Source organism: Tachyglossus aculeatus, chromosome 20, assembly GCF_015852505.1.
Source record: "Tachyglossus aculeatus isolate mTacAcu1 chromosome 20, mTacAcu1.pri, whole genome shotgun sequence".
Taxonomy (NCBI): Eukaryota; Metazoa; Chordata; class Mammalia; order Monotremata; family Tachyglossidae; genus Tachyglossus; species Tachyglossus aculeatus.
The window spans coordinates 15,223,194-15,241,295 of record NC_052085.1 but is presented as its reverse complement, the minus strand read 5'-3'; the positions used below and the strand labels follow the sequence as shown (position 1 = coordinate 15,241,295).

General features: G+C 43.7%; 1 protein-coding gene and 1 non-coding gene across 2 annotated transcripts in view; one reads left to right on the top strand and one right to left on the bottom strand.

Annotated features, from left to right (window-relative positions):
• The window catches only part of AFF3 (AF4/FMR2 family member 3), a 318,921-nt gene that overhangs the window by 18,748 nt on the left and 282,071 nt on the right, over window positions 1-18,102 (top strand). The gene's annotated exons all lie outside the window — the stretch shown is intronic.
• LOC119941674 lies at window positions 12,539-12,676 on the bottom strand. Its single transcript, XR_005455262.1, has one exon. It is a non-coding gene; the product is annotated as a small nucleolar RNA SNORA7 (small nucleolar RNA).

The following is an 18,102-nucleotide window of genomic DNA, read 5'->3' as shown; positions in this document are numbered from 1 at the left end:
AACGCTATGTAGGAGCACTAAATAGGAGCACCACAGAGCATCATGTAGGAGTGCCACGTGGTCACATTGACGTAGCAACACCATGAAAGGCAACCATGTGGCGACCCTTTTAAGGCAATCCCATGGGGCCACCATGTAAGAACATCACCTAGGAATACCTGGGCAATTTTGGCTGAAGCAGCATGGCGTAGTGGATAGATCATGGGCTTGGGAGTTAGAAGATCATGGTTCTGATCCCCGCTGTGCCACTGGTCTGCTGTGTGACCTTAGGTAAGTCACTTCACTTCTCCATGCCTCATTTGCCTCATTTGTACTGTGAGCCCTGCATGGGACAGGGACTGTGTCCAAACCGATTTACTTGTATTCACCCCAGTGCTTAGTACAGTGCCTGACATATAGTAAACGCTTAACAAATACTGTTATTATTAAGTACGGTGGAGGCCAGCACATCTTCGACATCTGCGTGGGGAATACTTATCCTTCTTAGGACAGAGCAGCGAACGTGTACTCTCACTGATCTTCATGGCATAGTGGATAGGACATGGGCCTGGAAGACGGAAGGTCATGGGTTCTAATTCCTGCTCTGCCACTTGTCTGCTGCGTGGCCTTGGGCAATTCACTTGACTTCTCTGTGCTGCAGTTACCCCATGTTTAAAATGGGGATTGAGACTGTGAGCCCCATGTGGGACAGGGACTGTGTCCAACCTGATTTGCTTGTACCTACTCCAGTGCTTAGTACAGTGCCTGGCACACAGTAAGAGCTTAACAAATTTATTATCCTGTCAGAAGCCCACCTGTGGCTTGGTAAGAAGTAGTGTGGCTTAGTAGATAGAGCACAGACTCGGGAGTCAGAAGGACCTGGGTTCTAGTCCCGGCTCTGCCACTTGTCCGCTGGGTGACTTCAGGCAAGTCACTTCACTTCTCTGTGCTTCTGTTACCTCAGCTGTAAAATGGGGATTAAGACTGTGAGCCCAACGTTGGACAGGGACTGTGTCCAACCTGATTAGCTTGTATCTATCCCAGTGCGCAGAACAGTGTTTGACACATAGAAAACACTTAACAAATATCAACATTATGATTGACTGTGAGCCTGAAAATAGTAATAATAATAATGGTACTTGTTAAGTGCTTACTATGTGCCAAGCACTGTTCTGAGCACTGGATGTGGGGCAGGGACTGTGTCCATCCCGATTTGCTTATATTCCCCACCCAGTGTTTAGTACAAGTGCCTGACACATAGTAAGTGCTTAACAAATGCCACGGTTATTATTCTTCTCTTTGTGCTGAGCTTCCTCAACCGCCTTCACAGGGCGCGTTCGTGAGGAGTGAAGTGGTTGGCACTGCAAACGGCTGCTGCCCTGAGGGTGGTTTTTCTGAGTGCCATGGGCACGAGTTTTATTCAAACGGAGTACAAAGGAGGGGACCGAAGCTTTGTCCTCTGGGCTTGGCTTGGACAGGCGGATGCCATCAGGAACCAGAGACAGAGAAGCAGCCTTGCTAATTACAGACTTAAATCACACTTAGGTCAAAGGTTCAATGGTAAAAGCGTGACACCAGAGCCCCTCACGTTCTATTTAGAGCTTTAATTCCCCTTCGAGTTGGTGATGCCTTCCTTTTTTCTTCTTTATGCAATATTCAAATTAATAGCAACCACCTTAACGTAACGGATGGCAGCGTCTTTTTTTTGCTGCCGTGGCAGCATGGGGGATTTTTTATATCGTCTCTCTGGTTGGACACGAAGCGAGTGGTGATCAATCTTTCCTTTTTTTAGGTGGAGTGCAATATTTTAAGGTTTACAGTTAGGCATGGGAGAGGCTTGCCAGGTGGCCAGACTTTGTCAGGAAATCATTCTTTCTAATCACACATCCTTCAGCCAGGGACAGGCATCGGGAGAGCAGAAGTTGGGTCTAGCTAATATCTCCAAAATATGAGAAGCGGCGTGGAGAGATTATGGGCCTGGGAGTTAGAAGGTCATGGGTTTTAATTCTAGCACCGCCACTTGTCTGCTGTGTGGCCTTCACTTCTCTGTGCCTCAGTTCCCTCATCTGTAAAATGGGGATTAAGACTGTGAGCCCCACATGGGACAACCTCATCTCCTTGTGTTCCCCCCAGCACTTAGAATAGTGCTTTGCACATAGTAAGCGCTTAACAAATACCAACATCATCATCATCTGCAAAAAAACACGGATTAAGAGTGTGAGCCCAATGTGGGACAGGGAATGTGTCCAGCCTGATTTGCTTGCATCCACCCCAGCGCTTAGTACAGTGCCTGGCACATAGTAAGTGCTTAACAGATACTATTAAGAGAAGCAGCATGGCCTCGTGGCAAGAGCTGGGGTTTGGGAGTCAGAGGCCGTGGGTTCTAATCCCGGCTACGCCACTTGTCTGCCGTGTGACCTTGGGCAAGTCACTTTAAGGACTACTGTAACCTCATTCTGACAGCGTTCTTTGTGAGCATAATGGAGAGAGAGGCGAGAATGGTGAGAGTAAATAATTTGTTCCCGTGGGCAATTGGGCAGATTGAAAGTTGTGAGCAGATTCAATTTGGGATTAGGAAGCAGTGTGGCCAGATGGAAAGAAGACAGGCCCGGGAGTCAGAAGGAATTGAGTTCTAATACTGACTTTGCCTCTTATCTGCTGTGTGACCGTGGGCAAGTCACTTCACTTCTCTGTGCCTCAGATACCACTCTGTAAAATGGGGATTAAGACTGTGATCCTCTCGTGGGACCTGGAGTGGGTCCAACCTGACTAGCTTAGTACAGTGTTCGGCACATAGTAAGCACTTAAATACCATAAAATATTGCTTTGAACAGTGCTCTGCACATAGTGAGCACTCAATAAATACAGTTGATTGAATGATTGTCAGTACCTTTGGCAGCGTTAATAGTTTATATATTGCTTTAGCCTGAAGAACTCAGAAATTGACACACAGTCTCACACATATATTAGCACCTTTGGGAATATAGAACATAGAAATAAAGGATGTAGTTTTTTTAATGCATTCAGCACACCTAAGGGGTAGGGAAAGGTCACATAGCTATTTATTGTATTCCTATAGCTCCTTTCCTCTGAAGGATACTTACATAGATGAGGAAACTGAGGCTTAGGGAGGAAAGTGGATTCGAAAGGTCCCTGCTGGGACCAGAATTGACAGTTTGGCTTCTGATCCCTTGACCAGTGCTCTTTCTCCTTTGCAGCTCTTAGGTCTTAAAGAGAGGAAATTTTCCCTGAGGTGTCCTATCACACCTGCACATCTTTCCCAGGTTCCTTCATGTCATTCCTACACATTCCAGCATTTCTTTCCTCGGTGTCTTTCAGTATACAGGGTAGTTTGTGAAATGGAAATGCAGCTTTTGGCCTGCCTGAACCGATATGTGACACAGTTAATTTGATTGGAGAAAATAAATCCATTTTCCATGAAATAAAATATTAATAACTCTTTGACAACCACCTTTGCCTTAAGAGTTGCAAATATGTTTCCTTTAACTGTTGACTTATAGCAACGTGGCCTAGTGGAAAGAGCACAGGCTTGGGAGTCAGAGGACCTGAGTTCCAATCCTAAATCTGCCACCTGCCTGATGGGTGACCTTGAGTAAGTCACCTAACTTCTCTTCTCCTTAGTTTCCTTATTTGAAAAATGGGGATTCAACTCCTGTCCTCTCTTCCACTTATACTGTGAGCCTTATGTGGGTTAGGGACTGACAGACCTGATTATCTTTTGTCTATCCCAGCACTTAGTATAGCATTTGGCACATCATAAACACTTAACAAATTATTCTCCTCTTCCTTCTCCTTCTCTTTCTTCTCTTCCTCCTCCTCTTGCTCCCCTTCCTCCACCTCTTCCGCCTCTTCCTCCCCTCCTCCTCCTCTTCCTCTTCTTCCCTCCCTCCTCCATTCAGAATTGGGTTATATTCCATATAAAAATGCTCTTTAATGTTGAAGAACTCTTCTTTACGGCAGTCGTTGGTGATGTGATTTTAAGAAATCTGCATTGAGTTTTTCCTTCGAGACCATAATTAATTAGCAAATTGTTTCATCCTTGCGCCAGCAAGAAGCAAGCCAAGAAGTGTTATACCGGTGTAATAATTAAGATAAAAATGTCAAGGTAGACAAAGAATTGCGAAAGATAAAGAAGGAAGAGGTTGTTATGGCCGCAATTACAAAGGAGCAAAAGAGATCATTTTATGTCGGATTTTTTTAGCATGGCAAGGTTGTACAGGTTAATATTTGCACTGCAAAAGCAGCTGTGTCAAACACAGAGCCTGTATTTAACATAATGTCTGCTGTTAGGATTGATTTAGCTTGTGCAGTGCAGTTTAGCCAGACAGCAGAAGACCTGAAGGAAAAGGCATAAAACTGAGGCCAGAGACCAGAGCTGCCTGGAACAGAGACCCCTCATTCCTTGATCCCACTTGAGATGATTACAGTTGCCTCTGAGGCTCGAAGGTGAGGGGATTGGATTAGGAGTCAGCATGGCCTAGTGGAAAGAGCACAGGCCTGGGAATCAGAGGACCTGGGTTCTGATCCCGGCTCTGCCACTTGTCTGCCATGTGAGGCACTTCACTCATATTCTTGAATGCTTACAGTGTGCGGGAGCACTGTACTAAGTGCTTGGGAGGATACATTATAATAGACACATTCCCTGCTCACTAGTTTACAGTGTAGTTAGGGCAAGACAGGCAATAATATAAACAAATTACAGATATGTACCTAAGTGACATGGGGCTGGGAGAGGGGATGAATAAAGGGAGCACAACATCCAAAGGTAAAGAGATAACTCAATAAATGAGTTTGCGAGAAAAAGACAGGATTGAAAATACCCTCTACCTGCAGATAACCCCATCTACTATGCATAATGTGCATAGTAGATGTGCATAGAAAGGCACATCTACATCTACTATTTGATCACAACCATGACACTCCAAAGGAAAAAAATTCACCCTTAAGTGCTCAAATTTCTTCTTGTAACTATTACAGTGATGGCCATTTCACATTTATTAGGTATTTTTTTTTGGTCTGAGAAAGGTTAAGTATTTTGTCAATGACTTGTTCTTCCATACAGATTTAGCTGCTGATGAAGAAAGGTCTCCTGACAGTGACCTGAAACCATCTCCGTTCGGTTTTAAGTACCGAAAGGATTGAAGTAAATATGTTGGGATTGGCTGCACTTGTTTGTCTATGTAAGAACAAGTGTGGTTAGGTGAACTGGCCAGGGTGGTGACGTAAATGTATTGTGCATGGTGAAATTTCTAAAGGGAAGATTGGGTAACTCCACCCTTCAGGAGTTATCACTTTAGAAAGGAGAAAGGGAATTTGTTGGAGGGGAAGGCACGTCCCTCAGGCAAATAACTCAACTTCCCTCATTGTGAAATGTGGATCACCTCATTGGAAGGAGTAGCTATTGTTAGCTAAGGTGCAAAAATGTAAAAGAGGTAATTAGGAGAGAATCCTTCAGATAGTGTATTGTGCATGGTGTTCTGTGTATTGTGAGAGAGTATTGTGCATGGTGAAATTCCTAAAGAGAAAATTGGGTAACTCCACCCTTCAGGAGTTATCACTTTAGAAGGCAAAAAGGGAATTTGGTTTTGGGAAAGTACCTCCTTCAAGCAAATTGTTTACTTCCCTTATTGTGAAATGTGGATCACCTCATTGGAAGGATTAGCTGGCATTAGCTAAGGTGCAAAAATGTAAAAGAGGTAATTAGGAGAGAATTGCAACTACTCTCTCTCCCACTCTCCACTTACTGAATGCCTGCAGAGGTGGCGACTTTTACAGATCTAACAAAGAGGTCTGTAAGCAGGTTAGGAATTGTCACTTTTATAGCTGAGCAGGTAAAGAACAGTTCCAGCCAAAACAAAACAAAACTAGAAACCCTCCTTTGAGAGATTCACCACGAAGTTAACAATCTGTGGTGAAGAAAAGAATTAGTCTATATGCCAGTACAAAAAGTAGTTAATTGTACACAAATATGGTCTTATTGAATGATGTTTTGGGTTCTTAAGGCGGGGCCTTCTCTCCCTGTTCTACCCGGTAATGGGCCTGGACCAGTCAGTGACTGCCACGTAGGTGGATAAAAGGCGGTCAATTTGAATCCATTTGAAGCACGTGGAGGGAAGCAAGCACACAGAGCAGCACTAGAAGGCAGCGGCCCTTGGAAGCAGAGTTTGGAGGACGTGGCTTGCGGAGGAGGAGGTTTGTAGCCACAGTGGTCCATATCGCCGAGGACTTCTCCCAATCTTCCACCGTGGCATTGGCAGAATGGGCTCCTTTGACCAGCAGACTGGTATTGGTCCCTCGGTGGAGTGGAGTGAGTTACCAGTGTGTGTGTCACTCCCTTGCACGTTGTTAAAACTAAGTAAAAAAAACTTTCCACGGTAACCTTGGTGGTGGTGTGGCCTGGACTCTACAGTGCTTCGTACATAGTAAGTGCTTAACAAATGTCATAATAATAATAATAATTGTTATTCTTATTATTACTATGTGTCACTGAGGCTCCCCCTGTCCAGGAAAGCCCTGGTTGGTATGAGCCGGAGGCTCGTGACATTTAAATGACATTAAATTTCTTCTTGTAACTATTACAGTGGTGGCCGTTTCACATTTATTAGGCATGCTTTTTTCGGTCTGAGAAAGGTTAAGTATTTTGTCAGTGACTTGTTCTTACATACGGATTTAGCTGCTTGAAGTTTAACCTTTCTATGGCTCAAACAACCAGCCTTGAAAATTTATTGTACAGATCCCCCCAAACAGAAATGGCCTAATCGCTTGCAGTTCAGGCTACAGAAATCTAGGAGACATTTCCCCCCTAGATATAAAATGACCGTAATGTACTCCAATTACCTTTTCTTCCATTTTCACTGGTGGTATTTATAATCACCTTGCTTCTGTGGCCGGTACAGAATAAAGAAGAGTTAAGGATTCTAAGAGAAATGTAGGGAATAATTGTGTTGCAATGATACTTGTGTCAGAATATGATGATTTCTTAGTATTAAATGCCAGGTACAATTTTAAGCAGGGTGTCTGTGTGTATGAGAGAGGGAAAGAGGCAGAGGGGAAGAGGCCATGCATTTGTGTGATCCTTTCTTTGGAGTTTATAGAAAAAGAGAGGGATTTTTACTGCACTGTACAGAAAATAATTTATTTTTCTGTCAAAATAGATCTGCTTTTCAAATCCTGTATATGGGATTGCATTCCTCCTTTAAAATCTTCATTATTATTATTGTTACAGTATTTATGAAGCTCTTACTATGTGCCAAGCACTGTTCTAAGTGCTGGGGTAGATGCAAGATAATCAGGTTGTCCTACGTGGGGCTCACAGTCCTAATCCCCATTTTACAGATGAGGTAACTGAGGCACAGAGAAGTTAAGCGGCTTGCCCAAGGTCACAGCAGATAAGTGGCAGAGCCAGGATTAGAACCCATGTCGTCTGATTCCCAAGCCTGTGCTCTTGCCCTGTATATATGTATATATGTCCTGTATATATATATATATATATATGTTTGTACATATTTATTACTCTATTTATTTATTTATTTTACTTGTACATATCTATTCTATTTATTTTGTTTTGTTAGTATGTTTGGTTTTGTTCTCTGTCTCCCCCTTCTAGACTGTGAGCCCACTGTTGGGTAGGGACTGTCTCTATATGTTGCCAACTTGTACTTCCCAAGCGCTTAGTACAGTGCTCTGCACACAGTAAGTGCTCAATAAATACGATTGATTGATTGATTGCCACTAAACCATGATGCTTCTCTCCTATTACAACAAAGCCCACGCACATCTGTGCTCTAATGCCGCCCTACGCACTGTACTTTAATCTCATCTATCTTGCCGCCACCTTAATGATAATGATGGCATTTGTTAAGGAGTTACCATGTGCCAAGCACTGTTCTAAGGACTGGGGGGGATACAAGGTGATCAGGTTGCCCCACGTGGGGGCTCACAGTCTTCATCCCCATTTTACAGATGAGGTAACTGAGTCTCAGAGAAGTAAGTGACTTGCCCAAGGTCACACAGCAGACATGTGGCGGAGCTGGTATTCGAACCCATGACCTCTGACTCCAAAGCCCGTGCTCTTTCCACTGAGCCATGCTGCTTCTCTAGAAGGCGTGCACCTTTTTGCCCACGTCCTGCCTCTGGCCTTTCATTCATTTATTCATTCATTCAATCGTATTTATTGAGTTCTTACTGTGTGCAGAGCACTATACTAAGTGCTTGGGAAGTACAAGTTGGCAACATAGAGAGATGGTCCCTACCCAACAACGGGCTCACAGTCTAGAAGGGGGAGACAGACAACAAAACTAAACATGTGGACAGGTGTCAAGGAAGGTCCTCTCTAAGATGTGACAGGAAATTACTCTCCTCCCATTCAAAGCCTTACTGAAAGCTCATCTCCTCCAAGAAGCCTTCCCTGACTAAGCCTTCCTTTCCTTTTTTTCACTCCCTCCTGCGTCACCCTGATATGCTTCCTTTGTTCACCCCCCCCCCCACCACAGCCCCACAGCACTTATGTACTTATCTGTAATTTGTTTATATGAATGTCTGTCTCCACCTCCAGACTATAAACTCATTGTGGGTAGGGAATGTGTCATTTGATATTTGTGATATTTATTAAGCTCTTACCATGCGCAAAGCATTGATTATGTCTCCCAACTCTATTGTATTATACTCCCTCAAGTCCTTAGTGCTCTGCACACTGTCAGCACTTAAAACTCTTTACCGTCGGCTTTAAGTCACTCATTCAGCTCACTCTCTCTCCCCTCACCTCACTGATCTACTGCAGCCCAGCCCACACACCTTACCAAAATCAGCTTGCTCACCGTGTCCTGATCTCATCTGTCTCACTGCCGACCCATTTCCCACATTCTCCCTCTGTCCTGGAGTTCCCTCCCACTCCGTAATATGGCAGACCACCACTCTCCCCACCTTCAAAGCCTATTAAGATTACATGAGGCCTTCCCTGATTAAACCCTCTTTTCCTTGGTTCTCTCTTCCTTTGGCATCATCTGTATTCTTGGATGTGTGACCTTTGGGTATTTGGGATTTGCCCTTCCCTCAACCCCAGAGCCTTTAGTTATACCTATAAATTATATATTATGAATTGTTTATATTATTGGGTGCCTCCCCCCTCTAGAATGTCAGCTCGTTGTGAGCAGGGAACGTGTCTACCAACTCTGTCGTATTGTACTATCCCAAGCGCTAATACAGTGCTCTGCACAGAGTAAGCGCTCAAAAAATACCATTTATTAATAGATTGATTTCTTGAATTGACTCATTGCGGGGGTAGCTACAATATGAACAGATCTGACCCAGTTCTTGTCCCACTTGGGGTTCCCAGTTTGAGGGAGGTTCTAATCCCGGCTCCCCCACTTGTCTGCTGTGTGACCTTGGGCATGTCACTTCACTGCTCTGTGCCTCAGTTCCCTCATCTGTAAAATGGTGGGCCCTGTGTGGGACAGGGATTAAATCCACCCTGATTATCCTGTATCTACCTCGGCACTTAGAACAGTGCCTGGCACATAGTAAGCACTTAACAAGTGCCACAATTAAAATTATTATTATAACGCTGGAGCAGTGGAGTCAGGTGGAGGCAGTGGACCCTAAGGGAGGGAAAACCAAGGGCACCTGCTGAAGAAAGAAAGGATCAGGGAATTTCTGAACAGTGAATTTATCGGGTTTTGGTTTCTAAAACAGCATCGTCAGTGGATGCTGATTTTTAGCCTGTGCACTCATTATGGGCAGGGAACTTGTCTGCTAATTCTGTTGTATTGCACACTCCCAAGCGCTTAGAACAGTGCTCTGCACATAGTAAGCCCTCAAATACCATTGATTGATTGACTGATTTAAGTAGAGCGATAAAAGGATCTTCTCATTGGTGATCCTGTGGAATGGGCACGTACAATACCATGAAAACCACAAAGTGTGAGCTCGTTGTGGACAGAAAATGCGTCTGTTTTTGTAGTGTACTCTCCCAAACGTTTAGTACAGTGTTTTGCACACAGTAAGCACTCAGTAAATACAATTGAATGAATGAATGAATGGCCATTTCCCCCTCTCTTCCATTCTCTTACTCAGAATGATTTCATCAGGAAATCATCGGTTGTGGAAAATATTATTAAGCTAATAGTTTTAATTAAAATAAATATTTGTACTTCAAGCCAAACAGTTGGTACTGTAAGAGGATAACAGCTATGTTCCATTTTCGGCAGCCTTTTCTTTTTGTTTACAGATAACGATCTTTCGGGTTCAGTTGCATAAATATGGATGTAGTGTCCAAGTTTCTGTTTAAATGCATGCGTGAGTAAGAAGCACTGAATTTGATGAATTTTATTAGCAATAAATAATGAAGTGCACTGTTTTATGTTAACCCTTATTTTATTGTGTATCAGCCTGTAGACGCTCTATAATCTGGATGAGTAATCATTTACATCCTTTTAAAAAATATTTACGGCTTCTTTGACTAATTGCGTCTTATGTGACTTAAAGCCCTTTGCATTGGAACCATTTGTTAAAACACTGCCAGAAGCAGGCAGAGCATGATCGTTTTTCAAATTTTTAGTGTCATTTTTATAGACAAATAACACTTGTAAATGATGGATAATAGCAGACAGAAAGCTGCACGGGATAAAATGTGCTTGAGTTATATTTTCCGGGAGGTAGGAGGTTAACTTGGCTATGAACTAATTGAGGAGCTCTGTGGCGAATGCCGAGTGGAGTGAACACATTATCAGGGTGACTTAAATCAGCTCAAGAAGGGGTTTCCCTCCCTGGGGTATTATGCATTATCTCACCCCCATTTCTGGTTCGCTGGTCCAAAAGAAGAGCATCTAATCGTAATGAATCTATAGGAATTACCACAGAGAACCAGCCAGATGAGCTGTAACTATTTGGCTTAATTCGTCCGCCATCCTTTCCACGCTCCGGTTGTCGGGGTTCAAAGGGCATATGTAGAGGGCAGACAAGATTGTGCTCAAGTTATCACTTCTTACTGACACATCAGAGAGTCTTGTTCTCGCTTGCATTTTCATTTGTGTTTAAATAGGTCACGGGATTTCCTGAAACCACTGGTTTCTATCCTGAAGAAGACAAAAGGGTGGGAGAGATTCTGGGCTTGTTCTCCAAGTTGCAGTGTTTCGTGATTGATTATTTGCCCTCACGGCAGCCCCTCAGCGTGGCCTCATGAACAGAGCACGGGCTTGGGAGTTAGAGGACCTGGGTTCTAGGTCCGGATCCACCACTTTCATGCTCTGTGCCTTTGGGCAAGAAATCTGACTTCTGGGGCCTCACTTGAGAAGCAGCGCCACTCAGTGTGACTTTAGTCAGCTGTGTGGCCTTGGGCAAGTCACTTCATTTCTCTGGACCTCAGTTACCTCATCTGTAAAAGGGGGATTGAGACTGTGAGCCCCACGTGGGACTGGGTCTGTGTACAATATCATCATCATCATCATCAATCGTATTTATTGAGCACTTACTGTGTGCAGAGCACTGTACTAAGCACTTGGGAAGTACAAGTTGGCAACATATAGAGACAGTCCCTAGCCAACAGTGGGCTCACAGTCTAAATGATTTGCTCGTATCCACCCCAGTGCTCAGTAGAGTGCCTGGCACATAGTAAGCACTTAACAAATACCACAATTATTATTATTTTTATTATCCGTACATTGCACGGTCCTAGATGGTCAGGAAGTTCAGAGCAAAAGAGTGACATGTTCCTTGCCCACAAGGAGATTACAGTCGAACAAGGTAGAGACCAATATAAAAATATTTATCGCTAGGGGAGTCAAAATAAATAAATGAGTACACATCTATTCAAGAGCACTGTGAGAGGATCGATATGCATAAGTGTGTAAAAGCTAGGGTTGGATAAAGGGATCCTGTGATGGAGGGTACTGAGAGAAAGTGAGCTGGGAAGGCTTCTCGGAAGAGATAGGATTGTAGGTGGGCTTTGAACATGGGGAGAGCTGTGGTCCATCTGAGGTGGGAAGGGAGGGAGTTTCAGGCTGGGGGAATAATGTGAGGGAGGGGATGGAGGTGGGAGAGCCGAAAATGAGGTCCAGTGAGGTTTGGAAACCCTGTTAGGGTCACACCTGGAGAATTTCCAGTATTCTACCAGTCTCAACTATGGGAGCGAGCGTCAAGCAAAGGTATATCCATTATATTTCTAGCTTGGCCAGTGACTAGCGAGTGGAAGGCAATCTCCTATAAGTCATAAACCACATGTGCTGGCACTGGAGAGAGTCAAGGGCAGAGACTCAAGTTGACTGTGCGGTAAGCCACTTATGGATTTTTACCAAGAAAATTCTGTGGACACACTACCAGAGCAATTGCAGATGGAGGTGGGGCATTCTGGGAGAGATGTGACCATGGTGTCTCTATGGGTCGGAGACGACTCAACAGCATAAGGCAAGACAGGAGGCTTGGGAAGAGTTTTCTTACTAAAAATACACAGGTGGTTTTCCATCGCCTTCTTCTGTGCAGTCAACTCGAGTCTCCGCCCTCGACTCTCTCACGTGCCGCAGCTGCCCAGCACTGGTGAATTTTGACTTGAGGAAGATTGACTGCCATTCACCAGCTGCTGCCCAAGCTAGGAATGGCATGGGTAGGCTTCTGCTTGACGCTCCCTCCCCTTGTCGAGACTGGTAGACTACTAGAAACTCTCCAGGTGCCATTCTGGGAGGGAATACACAAGTAGATAAATATATCAATAGCAAATCCATTCACAAATTCTATTCTGTTCTCTGGTCCCAGATGTTAGAGTGGCTGCCAGCCTAAAGCCCTTGTTAAATGTTAATTGATGATGCAGTGTTTATCTGATCCCTTGATGCTTTTTAATTGTTGCTCTGACTTTACTTTTAACCTCCAAAGAAAGAGGTTTGGTGGGTACAGCAAGGTGGTTGGTGATGAAGTCAGGCTGTCAGTTGCGTGTAAGCCAAGCTTTCTTTGCCCTTTATCAAAGACTCTAGTAGTTTTGATGCCAAATCCTAGGTAAAACTCTTCCAGGGAAGGCATCTGGCTCTTTGGATGGCTTTTCAGCCAATTATCCGTCTGGGGATCATCTCCGGATCCAAGATTGGTCTTCCAACGAATGCCCTGAGGCGCTTTCATCCAGACGGACTGTAACGATTATTATTGATAGAAGACAGGATGGGGCTCTTTCTCAATCTGTCTTAAAGCATGTTGGAATTTGAGTTCTCGGCGGGAAGAAGGTGGCTTCTGTAGTAATACAGTCAGATTAGCCATTAAACGGGTTGTCATGCACTTTTGCTAAGACGTGGTTGTTACGGAATGTTTCTTAGAAGAAATGGTTTGTGCACCTACATACCATGTGAGAAAAGGGGAGGAATACAGCGCAAATTTTCCTGAATGTGGGATTTTACTAGAACACAACCCTCTCTTTCAAGGAGAAATGTATGTATGAAAACACCCGCCTCTGTCATTGACAGCTCTTTGTGTCCATTCTCTTGTTGAGCGTATTAAACTTGTCAATATGGGTTAAGTGAATCACAATTATAGCTTCTCTAAGGACTCCTCTGAGGCTCAGTTTAGAGCAGGCAACTTTGTTTTCAAAACTGCCTTCCCGTAGATTGCATAATGTGCTGGGATACACCATCTTGGTTATCTGACCTTCCGTTAATCAAGAGTACCAATTTAATCAAGGTCAACTCGACTCCAGTAACTGCATTTGTCAGGTATTCTCCTCCACTTATGCCAATTCTTTTCTTCTGAAAGTTTCATATATTCCTGAAAGCCTTTAGGAAGATAGTGCTGGATTTCTTGTGAAAAGGGTAACACGTTCATATTAGCTATTTCATTTTCCTGTATTTGAGTATCCCTTGAGTTAAGGGATACTCCCCCTCGTCCCCCTGTTCATCCCCCATCTTACCTCCTTCCTTTCCCTACAGCACCTGTATATATGTATATATGTTTGTACATATTTATTACTCTATTTATTTATTTTACTTGTGCATATCTATTCTATTTATTTTATTTTGTTAGTATGTTTGGTTTTGTTCTCTGTCTCCCCCTTTTAGACTGTGAGCCCACTGTTGGGTAGGGACTGTCTCTATATGTTGCCAACTTGTACTTCCCAAGCGCTTAGTACAGTGCTCTGCACACAGCAAGCGCTCAATAAATGCGATTGATTGATTGATTGATTAAGGCAGTAGTTAGAATGGAAGTCTATTTGCTGCAGCAGTTAGATGGGGCGGGGCACAGATTTTAGACCTGGAAAAACTCAAAATATCCATTCTAAATACCCACCCTACCCCCTTCCCTTCCCCACAGCACCTGTATATATGTTTGTACGTATTTATTACTCTATTTATTTATTTATTTTACTTGTACATATCTATTCTATTTATTTTATTTTGTTAATATGTTTTGTTTTGTTCTCTGTCTCCCCCTTCTAGACTGTGAGCCCACTGTTGCGTAGGGACCGTCTCTATATGTTGCCAACTTGTAATTCCCAAGTGCTTAGTACTGTGCTCTGCACACAGTAAGTGCTCAATAAATATGATTGATTGATTGATTGATTGATTGAAATGGGCCCTGGCCCTCCTTGCGTTCCTGGGCTAAGGTCATAATGGGGTGCAGAGCAGCAGCACCGGGAAGTTCTGCTTTAGGGTCCTCTCCCAAGTACTTAGAGCAGTGCTCTGCACAGTAAATACCATTGATTGATTGGGAACTGAGAAGCAGCATGGTTTAGTGGAAAGAGCACAGGCTTGGGAGTCAGAGGTCATGGGTTCTAATCCCAGCTCCGCCACTTGTCAGTTGTGTGACTTTGGACAAGTCACTTAACTTCTCTGTGCGCCAGTGACCTCATCTGTAAAATGGGGATGAAGTTTGTGAGCCCCACGTTGGACAACCTGCTTACCTTGTATCTACCCCAGTGCTTAGAACAGTGCTTGGCACATAGTAAGCGTTTAACAAATGCCATTATTATTATTGTTATTATTATACGGCAGGGAAGTAGCTGAGTTTGTTCCAGGTCTCTTGACTTCCAGTCCTGTGCTCTTTCCAGTGGGCAACACTGCCTCTTCAGTCATCCTGATATACAGTATTCGTTATTGTTGAATTTGATGATTAAACAAAAATGTTTTATCCACCAACTCCAAGAACCAAGAAATCATCGTACTCACAGACCATCAAATGAGGTTATGGATACCTATAGGTATCCACCCATAGATTCATTCATTCATTGTTATATTTATTGAGTGCTTACTGTGCTCAAAGCACTGTGCTAAGCGCTTGGGAGAGTACAATCTAACAACAGACCCTCTCCTGCCCACAACGAGCTCACAGTCTGGAGAGGGAGGTAGACATTAATATAAATAAATATGTTCAGGGACAGGCAGGGGAAGAATGTGAATGAATGCCATTTGATGACTCTGTTGTGATTCTAAATTCTGAAGCCCATTTGAAAAATCAATTTATCTGCTTTGTTGATTTCCTCATCTGGAGGAGGAGGACTCCGAGGGCCATAATAAGTATTGATTGCATTCAAGGCCCCATTACTTAGGTAAACCAAACATTGTAACTGATGTTGGCTTTAATTGATCATACCTACTCCTTGGAGTTGGAAAGACTGTAATCTAATTATTGTGGTTCCCTATTAACTGTAACTGTGATGGTTACACTGAAATTTAACCAGATCCGATAATTTCAAATCCCACCCCACCTGTCCTTTAAAGCATACATGCACAAAAAAATCCCCCAAAAGAGTTTTATTAACAGTTTAAGAAGCAATGTACTTGAAATCCAAAACTCCTGGGAAAGAATAGGGAAGCATTATGGCATGTTGAGTAACTTTGGATTTCTCTTTTAACTTTTGTCAGTTCTGATGTGTAGAATGCTAGGTCGACATATTGACTAATCTAGTTCAATTTCAGATTTCCATTTCCCATAAGTTTTGGAACAGTCTTACATTTCCTGCAAGTCCATTTTCTACAAGTCATTCAGTCAATCAATCAGTGGTATTTATTGAGCTCTTACTGTGTGCAGAGCACTGTACTAAGTGCTTGGGTGAGTAGACTACAACAGTTAACAGAACCATTCTCTGCCCACAATGAGCTTGCTGTCTATAGGGCGATAGAGATATTAAAATAAATTATAGATATGTACATGAATCCTGTGGGGTTGAGGATGGGGCGAATATCAAGTGATTAAAGGGTACTGCGAGGCAGTGTGACCTAATGGAAAGAACATGAGCCTGGGAGGATCTGGGTTCTAATCCTGGCTCTGCCACTTACCTGCTGTGTGACTGTGGGAAAGTCACTTAAGTTCTCTGTGCCTCAGTTCCCTCATCTGCAAAATGGGGATTCAGTACCTATTCTCCCTCCTGCTTAGACTGTGAGCCCCATGTGGGACCTGGTTCTCTTGGATCTATTCCAGCACTTAGTAAGTGTTTAATAATAGCACAACTACAGATTCAAGTGCATAGGCGATGTAGAAGGGAGAGGGAGAAGGGGAAACGAGGTCTTAGGGAAGGCCTCTTGGAGGAGATGTGATTTTAATAAAGTTTTAAAAGTGGGGAGAGCAATGGTCTGTTGTTTATGAAGGGGAGGGAATTCCAAACCAGGGATGGATCAAGGGGCAACAGGTCGGCGGCGAGAGTTGATCGAGTGCTTTAAAGCCGATGGTTAGGAGTTTCTGTTTGATGCAGAAGTGGATGGGTGACTACTGGAGGTTCTTGAGGAGAGGGGAGATGTAGACTTGAATGTTTATTTAGAAAAACGATTGGGGCACCAGAGTGAAGTATGGACTGGAGGGGGATGAAATAAGAGGTAAGAAAGTCAGTGAGAAGGCTGATTCAGTAGTCAACATGGGATACAATGCCTTGTAGGGATTCTCCTTGGAAGAGCCTGGGCTCAGACTTAGTTGGGCTGCTACTATCCGTCAGATTCAACTAGTTAAGTTACAACTCATGTTTGTTCCTAAGTCACAGTTTGCCCTGTCCTGGGGGTGCATTAAAATGTTTTTCTTTTTGGTACCCTCCTCTACAGAAGCAGCGTGGTCTAGCGGAAAGAGCACTCGTCTGGGAGTCAGAGGACCTGGGTTCTAATCCCTGACTTGGCCACTTGCCTGCTGTGTGATCATGGGCAAGTCACCTAGCTTCTCTGTGCCTCAGTTCCCTCACCCTCAACATGGGGTTTAAATACCTATCATCCCTAATCCCTAGACCACAAGCTCCAAGTCCAACCTGATTAATATCGATCTACCCCAGTGCTTAGAACAGTGCATGACACCTAAGTCCTCAACAGATGCCATTACTATCAATTAGTGGTATTCGTTGAGTGCTTACTGTGTGCAGAGGACTGTTCTAAACATTTGGGAAAGTCCCTAACTGTAGAGTTGGTAAATGTGATTCTTTCCCGCAAGGAGTTGATAGTCTTCCTGGGGGAGACAGCCATTAAAATAAATGAGAGAGAAGGGATTATTATAGGGCTGAGGCTCTTCATTAAGGCTGCTCATCAGTTTATATTTTGAAAATCCCTTCCTGCTCCTCTCTATCATCCCTAGTTATCATCCATCCAGCTGGCAAAAATGCTTATTTTTGAAAAAGATGTTCACTCAACAGTTTAGTTTAGCATGTACCATAAAAAGCACCAAAGTGAGTTTCGGAAACAGAGGTACGAAAGTTCGTCCAAGAATATTGGGTAGATCCAAGGAAGTAAAAAGATAACGTGGGGACAACATTGGAACTAAATGGGAAATTCAGTCATTTCTCTCCATTTTTCCTCTTCCTGTATTTGAGGGATTTTCCAGCCGTCTCTCCTAAATACGATCCAAGTTACTCGAAAGTCCGTCATCATTCAGTGGAGGAGGAAGCACAGCTTTTTGTTCAATTAGTGTACAGCGAGGCATAATGGATAGAGCACGGGCTGGGAATCAAAAGGTCATGGGTTCTAATTCCAGCTTCCGCTTGTCTGCTGGGTGACCTTGGGCAGGTCACTTCAGTGGAAAGAGCCCGGGCTTTGGAGTCAGGGGTCATGGGTTCAAATCCCGTCTCCGCCAATTGCCAGCTGAGTGAGTTTGGGCAAGTCACTTCACTTCTCTGGGCCTCAGTTACCTCATATGTAAAATGGGGATTAAGACTGTGAGCCCCCC